The sequence below is a fragment of the Ochotona princeps genome, chromosome 3, assembly GCF_030435755.1.
Source record: "Ochotona princeps isolate mOchPri1 chromosome 3, mOchPri1.hap1, whole genome shotgun sequence".
Lineage (NCBI taxonomy): Eukaryota > Metazoa > Chordata > Mammalia > Lagomorpha > Ochotonidae > Ochotona > Ochotona princeps.
Window position 1 is genome coordinate 70,652,549 of NC_080834.1, and position 8,473 is coordinate 70,661,021.

Sequence of the window (8,473 nt, forward strand, 5' to 3'; positions counted from 1 at the left end):
ATTTTGAGTCCAGGAGTTTACTTGGAGGGGGTCCAAAAAGAAACATTGCCACCACACACTAGACCCTCATACAAGCTCCTCTATCAGACTACCTACCAGTTATAGATCTTGTGCATACCAGTGAGTGTGCATCCCAGCCTGATTTGGCCCACCCCCTGTCTCAGCATTAACAAGCAGAGACTGAGGTCTTGTTTGACTGACACACACCCATTCAGGCTTTTATCAGTGGGTGTCATAGCCCAGTGACACCTGTTCCATTCCCAGATGTGACTTCATGTGGTTCTTTCCTGACCCATCCCAGCCAGACCTACACCAATTCTGGCTCCTGCAAGCATCACTATGTGCTGAAGCCTAGCCCAGTCTTTCACTCGAGACACTTCATACCAATGTCAAGGGATGGTATGGCCATGTCCAGCCCAGCTCATCATCCCACTCCAGCTCTTGTACTTAACAGTGGGAACTGCATCCCATCAGGGGCATCCCTTTAGCTTCCTAACCATGCTCCTTCCCACCCTCAGATCTTGCATGTGCTGATAGTTACTCTGAGCTAACCAATAGTCCTGGCCCATCCCCCTTCTCAGCCTTTGCCATCAGATACCACAGGATGGTCTGGCCCAGCTCACCTCCAGTCCCATCTTTATTGGTAGATTCTGCAGCCTAACTCTGCCCAGTCTGCCCCATCCCCAGATTTCATACAAACAGGCAGGTAGAGAAGCCTAGCCACGCATGCTTTGTATCTTGTCCTGGCTATAAGTTGGACTGGCTTTGCCAGGTTCCCACCCCTAGAGAGCCTACACATCTGGTAACAAGTAGAGTACCCCTGACTGGTCTAACCCACACCCAGCACTAACTATCATGCTCACCAGTGGGAACTATGCCTAAAAAGGGAGTTCTCCAAGTTCCCCCACCAGGCACACTCCCAGACCTAGATCTCACACATGTCAGTGGGTGCTAGGGCCCTGCCCAGCATAGTCTACCTTCAGTCTTGAGCTTTGTGAATGCTGGTCAATGCTGCACCCCTGCCTGTCTGCACACTGAATTATTGGGTGTAATGTACATTCCTAGTGGTACCGTTAAGTTCCATTCCTGGGACAATTCAAAGCCACCATGGCTGCCACTGACTGGGTGGTGGGTGCTGGGCCTGGACTTCTACTGATGCATGGTGCCTCTCACTCCATATTAAAACATAATTCTTCTGGTAGCTGTTGATGTAGTACAATATTTACAGTATCTATAGTTTGTCCGCTGTGTTCTCTGAAGTTATAAACAAAAGACTGTATTTTTTCATTCATCTTTGTTTAATTATCATATTTGGTCTATGTATTTAATACTTAATCCCAGCAGGCATTAATTTCAGAAGTAAAAATGTATCCTTGTCTTTTTTATTACATTATTTATTTCATTAAGAATTTTTAGTGTTTTACCTTTTCCCAATTTTCTAATTACATTGATATTGCTTAGTTTAAGCTTTTCTTATCTCACACAAAAGGCAATTTGATATATGTTTCAAACATTTGATTTAAAAAAGTCTATTTTAACAGTCAATGGTACTATCTTCCATAACATAACAAATGTATTAAGCGTGGAACCATTAAAGTAAGGAATTTCAGTTGATCCCGATAGTGTGTTTATGAGTAAATGCATACATAAATTAGAAAATATCATACAACAGAAACACTAAATAAAATGTTGTTTTTAAGAGGATTCATCTTTGGAAGTATAAAATTTTAACTCAGAAAAATTTTTGCTTTTTGAAAAGAACTATGATTTCATAGTGTTTGGATATGCAGTTATACTTGTAGAAACTAAGGAAAATGAAGTTATTTTATTGTTAAAAAAGAAAGAAAAATTGAATTAATAATATATTTTTTTTGTTCTGATTTATAAGTCTTGTTGTCACACCTGTGCCCTTGACATTGGTGACACTCTGATGGTAATTTAATTAGTTGTGCTTCTCTCCTTACTCCAGTAGCAGTTGTCAATAAATTTCCATGTTTCTAAAATGACATTAATTTTCTGATAGTGCATTCCTTGCAAATAAGTTCTACATATGTAAAAAGCCGGATAAAGGGAAGAACAATTTTATCTACCTGGAGGTATAATTAAAATAAGATAAGCAAAATTTTAAAATGTGTATTTCCTATGGCTATTCAATAGAATTATAATTCACCTGGCTTTTTAAAATTATTTATTTCCTCTCAGTAACGGAGAAGAAACCATGGCATTTATTACCACTCAGAACATGATTTGTAGAAGTTGATAGACTATACTGTATATAAAAAGTCAAATTCCAAATGGGCAGTTTGGTGATTACATAATCAAGTTCTTAAGAGGAAAAAACTCCAAGAAGTCTGCAGAAAACCTGGAGAATGATAGAGAACTATCCACTATGTCTACTATAGTTCAAGGACCTAGGTTACAAAGGCAAATTCGGTTAGACTTTCTCTAATACAAGAGTCAGAGGTGTTTGGAGACTCTTCTAAATAAGATTCCTTCTAGTGAAATATATCTTCTTAGATAATCTGAGTTTCAGACCTTTGTAATACATAGGATTTGAAGTCAAAGTGTCCCATTGTGTTTATTCTGGAGTCAGGATGCTTCCAAGTACAACTCCAACACTTCATATTTTTTGAACTCCTCTCCAACTGGATGTGTTTACTTTTTCAAGTGTTAAGATAATGCAGCATCGAAACAAATTGTGTTGAATTACTGAGAATAAAAAAATGGATAATGTATATTCAGCAAAATTCCTTTTCTGATCTGTGTATATAATTTTTCCCTTTGTGTTTAACTAAATTTCAAACACACACACACAATTAACTGGGTTTTGGCATTACCCTGAAATAATCATTCTCCTTATCTACAAGGTTTTAAGACTATCAGTTTTGTTAACACCCAGTCATATTTTTTATGAAAATGACCTTTCACCCTGTCTAGTCAATTTTACTAGCCATCCTCTGGTCACTGCAAGAACTACATTTTGTAGTTCTTAATTATATAATTATATAAGACATATAACATAATACATAATAGTATATATAACATATATATATATATATATATATATATTTTTCCCCCTTTCTGTGCTTTTGGGATGCTACCTGGGAAGCTACTGTGAATGCCAATGTCTTACATTGTTCTCTTTCTATCTTCCTCAAGTAGTTTTACAGTTTTAGAGCCTACATTTAGATTACTGCTCCATATCCATTTGATTTTTATTTAGGTAGAGAAAAACTTTCTTGTAACCACACACTATAGTTCAACATATATTAAGTTGGGGACCTACAAAATATTTTAAGAAAAAATGTAAAAATATGGAAAAAGGAAAAAGTAACAGGATTTAAGAAAAAGAGACTTCATACTGAGACAGTCAAATGATTTTGTTACCATACTCATCAAGACAAACATCTGCTCCTCATTCTTTCTCCCTGCTAGTACAAACTCTAGCATGCAGTGGGAGGTGTCTCCAGCACATTGAGTTCCTTACTCTTGGATTTGGCTCAGCACAGCCTTTGCTGTTGCACTCATTTGAGAGTGAAGCAGCAGATTTGTTCTTTCTTTCTTCTTCACTTTCTCTCTGCTATTATCTCCCCCTTTACTTCTAAATTAAACAAGAGAGAAAAATAAAATAAGTGAACAAAATTATGTGGTGAAATACACCTATTTCTAGCAACCAAATCTCTCACTTTTCTTATCACAAGCAAGTATTAACTTATGAGGAAAGAATGGGATGGGAAAATGTGTAGCTGATACTATATCCAGCAACTTGATTTGAGATGCCATTGTTCCCAGTTGTGGTTTAACTAGGCGTACCACAATACCAGTCCATATAAACTTTTAAGTTTTAGATGAGAAGGTGAAAATCATAAAATTGAGACTGCCTTGGTGGCAAAGCAGTTTGAATTGCTACCTGCAAAGCTGACATCACTAATGGCACAAAGATTCAAATAATAGCTGCTCTGTCTCTCATTCAGATTCTTACTGATGGGCCTAGGAATACAGCAAAGAATGAGTCTTGCAACCCACATGGATGGACTTTCAGATTCCTTCCAAATTGCAGTCTAACCTAGCTCCACTTATGTGATCACTCTAGAATGAACCACTGGATGTAAGATTTCTTACTCTCTCTCGATTTTCTGTTCTGGCTTGTCATGCAAATTAAATAAATCATTACAAAATAAACACTGAACGAAAAAGTTAACAAATGTAGAAGTGAAATAATCATAAAGTAAAAAAAATCAAATTAAAGAGCAATATAAAGCAAATCAAGATCAGCAGAAACTTTATCTCATGGATTTTGATTTTTTGTTAATCTCTTCAAAACACTTTCTTCTGATTAAATTCTTCAATAACTCATAGATCATACAGTAGCATCATTTTCTTCAAGAAGGCTCTTTATTTTCTTTTTCATTGTTTCAGCAACACATTAGTCATTCACTAGCATGTTATTTAACTTCATGGTGTTGTTAATTTCTTTTTTTTTCTTCCTGTTGTTGATTATGCTTTGTGGCTTTTTATTGAAGAGGATGTATAGTAACTGTGTAATGGAGACTAACATAACCAGAGGTGAGGATACAATGCAGTGTGCATCACTACTTCCAGACAAAGATGGACTGCCATTGAAGATGCTATCTATATCTTGACAATAGGATGCTGGATTCTCTGCCATTGTCCATGCCCACAATGATGGACATATGACTGTGTATGAAGAACTATACTATAGTAATGATATAATGGAACTCAGTGAGGAGGAAGGAAGTTGGGGAGGGGATAAAGGAAATCTCATGATCTATGGAACTGTATCATAAAATGATAATAATTAAAAAGAGGTAAAATTTAAAAAGAAAATCAATAATTATCATAAAAACTATAAATTAGCTTATAATAAATTTAAAACAACCTAAGCATACTTTAAAATAATTTCCATATAAAAATATATTTTTTAAAGATTTATTTATTTTATTACAAAGTCAGACATACAGAGAGGAGGAGAGACAGAGAGGAAGATCTTCCGTCCGTTGATTCACGCCACAAGTGAGCCGCCATGGCCGGTGCTGCGCCAATCCGAAGCCGGGAAACAAACCTCTTTCAGGTCTCCCACACGGGTGCAGGGTCCCCAGGCTTTGGGCCGTCCTCGACTGCTTTCCCAGGCCACAAGCAGGGAGCTGGATGGGAAGTGGAGCTGCTGGGATTAGAACCAGTGCCCATATGGGATCCCGGGGCATTCAAGGCAAAGACTTTAGCTGCTAGGCCAAGCCGCCGGGCTCCCATATAAAAATATTTAGCTTTAAATTTATTAGAAATCCAATAGTTGTATACACATACAAAAGTTCAAATAGTTTCATTATTAATTTTACTAAATACTAGAAACCTTTATGAGTTCTCTCTCTCACACACACACACACCACACGAAACATATTTGCTGTATTAGACAACTTTTCCAACACTTTCAGTAAAATAGCCAAGAGGAGATTTTGGAAAATTAATGTTTGAATGTTACAGTTCGGAATAAGTTGTGCTTGATATTTAGCAACTATAGGCACTGGTTACTGCAGCTGCAAAACAGGTGACCCAGCAAGATAGAGCTGCTATGCCAAATGTGAAACTTGAACTCAAAAAAACAAATCAGTACTCTTACTTGAATCACCTTTTGCTTTGAATGAACTGAAGGTCTCTCACCATATCAGTCTTTCAGATTCCATTTGTAGAAAAGTCTTCACCTTCAATTCATTAAGCATTAATGTGATATCAGTGTTTGAACTACTGTATGAATCTGCAATGTATGAGTCCAACTAAAACGATCGGCATAAGGGACACTTTTTAGCTCTCTTCATATAGCCAGAATCACAAGGAATTTCATATTTTACCGGGATATCACCAAAGAAAATTATACATCGATCTCTGTCATTAATGTAGTTGTAAAAATCATGAAGTATTGTAACAAAAATATACTGACAAAACAATATATGGATCCAACCTGACTCTCAAATGATACAGCGATACTAGTTAAATGAAACAAACAAAAATAATCATAGCCGTCATGAAACAAGACTTTTAATAATTAATCTATCGCAGTACTGAAATCAATATGAAGCTATAATTAAAATGTTTTGGGATGGTATTTGCTCAGAATAGAAAAATGACAAAGTGATTGAACAAAAGAATGCAGAAGCAGTCTCATAAGCTGCACATTGGGAAACAAAGGCTTATTTGTTCCTTTGTTTTGTTTTAATAATAATTTTTTGAACAATTAAGTATTTATATGAATAATACATGGCATTTTTTTTCTCGGGTATAGATTCCTGACATTCCTAAAAATCAATCCCTGATGGAATGCATCTAAATGTGAAATTAGAAAAATAATATGTGTGTGTTTAAGAGAACATCTGTATGATTTTGATACAAGCAAAAATAAAAAAAATGATAAGCCTTACACAAAATGTTAAGTCTTACACAAACCAGAAAGGAAACAATAATCCAATTAATTTACATAAAATAATGAATTCTTTTATTCAACCAGCAGTGAAAATGAAAATCATTGAAAGAAGTGCTTATAATTTATCAACCATCCAATATAAACAGATGATACTCAGTTAAACTACAGATAAATATCCCAAGAAACATACATGGACATGTATGAACTTAAACACGTATCTATATTTGGATAGATAGATAGATAGATAGATAGATAGATAGATAGATGGAGATGCAGTATGTAGTACTATTGGCTGGTACCATAGGAAAGCTAGTATATTTGCTGTCTGATACTGATATGCTTTTCAAGTCCTCAGTGCTCTGCTTGAAGTCCTGCCCCTTGCATAATGCCTGGAAAAGAGTAGAGGTTGACTCGAGTGCTTGGGCCCCTGAATTCACAACAGAGGGTCAGAAGAAACTTCTGCTTGTAGAAAGGGCTAGCTCTGGCCCTTGTGGTCGTTTGGGGAGTGAATCAGCATGGATGATCTCTCTCCGTCTTTCTGTCTCTATATTTCTTTTACTCTCTCTGTAACTGCCTTTCAAGTAAATTATTAAAAAAAATCCAATAAAAAAGTATTGGTGAAAATATGAAAAGGTGAGACCTGTAATACTTTTCATTGGGGATGAAAATGAATAATAGAATATGTTGTAAAATATCTGACCACATATATAAAATCTGCTTAGTAATTATGGGCTTAAGGAACATTTCAACACAATGTTGGTGTTCACAAAAGGAAAACAACTAATTTTAGCAGCCAGTGTTTGTTTTTCTAAATTGGAACCTTAGTCAAGTGTTCACTGACAGTATTGAAAAGTAAATTTTACTAAAATTTTCAACATGAAACATCTGGCAGCCACTAAACTGAATAAAACATAAGTAAATGTAATAAAAGGAAGAAAATCAGAAAAATATTGCATTGAAAATTGAAAAAATATACAAAGCAATAGAATGGTCAATTTTCTGTGTCAATGTAGTTAGGCTATCAGCTTCAGTATTTATTCAAACAGTAATTAAGGTATTGCTATGAAGGCACTTCGTAGGCATGATTAAGACCCATAGTCAGGTAATATTTCATGAATCCAATCATCTTTGTAGTCCTAGTTCAATCAGTGCAAATTCGTCAGAAACAGAATTAAGTCTTCTGTGAAGAGGAAATTCACCCTGGTAGCTGTGGTTTCAGTCCATGCCTACAAGCTTCAGCTTGCTTTTCTTCACATATTTTCTTAAATATTTGGCCTGTGCCTAGGTGGCATTAAAACTGCCATAAATAACATTGAATAGATAGTACAGATTTTGTTTCACTGACTCTAAAAAAAATACATCAAGATTGAGGCAAATATTTATTTATACAAATTCAAGATTTGAAAAAGCCAGTCGATTTCGTTAGACACTGGAATAGCGGTCACCATTTTAAAACAGGAAGGGGAAAACAGGGATGTTCCAGAATTAATGTTCTGCCTCTTTATCTTAATGTCAGTTTCATGAGCATGCACCTTATTAAAATTCAATGAGGCTTATTTGTCACTTTTTTTTTGCATCCTATGCTTTAATAAAACATGGGACAAAGAAGGAAGCACTTGAGATGATGAAAATCTGTAAGCTCTCAAGATGAGTGAGCAATGACTAGGACTTCTCAGGGTAACATGCTACCTGCTGACAAAACCACTTACTTGTTAGAATGAGGATATTTCTCTGAGCGTTGAGCAAAATCAAGAGGCTAGAATCAACTGCCATTAGTAAAGCAATGTAAATAGAAAGAGAAAACAACAGATTGAATGCATTCTCTCATCCCATTTTGTGGTTTGAATTATTTGTTTTTTTTTAAGATATATTTATTTTTATTGCTAAGTCAGATACATAGAGAGGAGGAGAGACAGAGAAGAAGATCGTCAATCTGATGATTCACTCCCCAAGTGACTACAACAGCTGGAGCTGCACTGATCTGAAGCCAGGAGCCCGGAGCCTCTTCCTGGTCTCCCACACAGGTGCAGGTTCCCA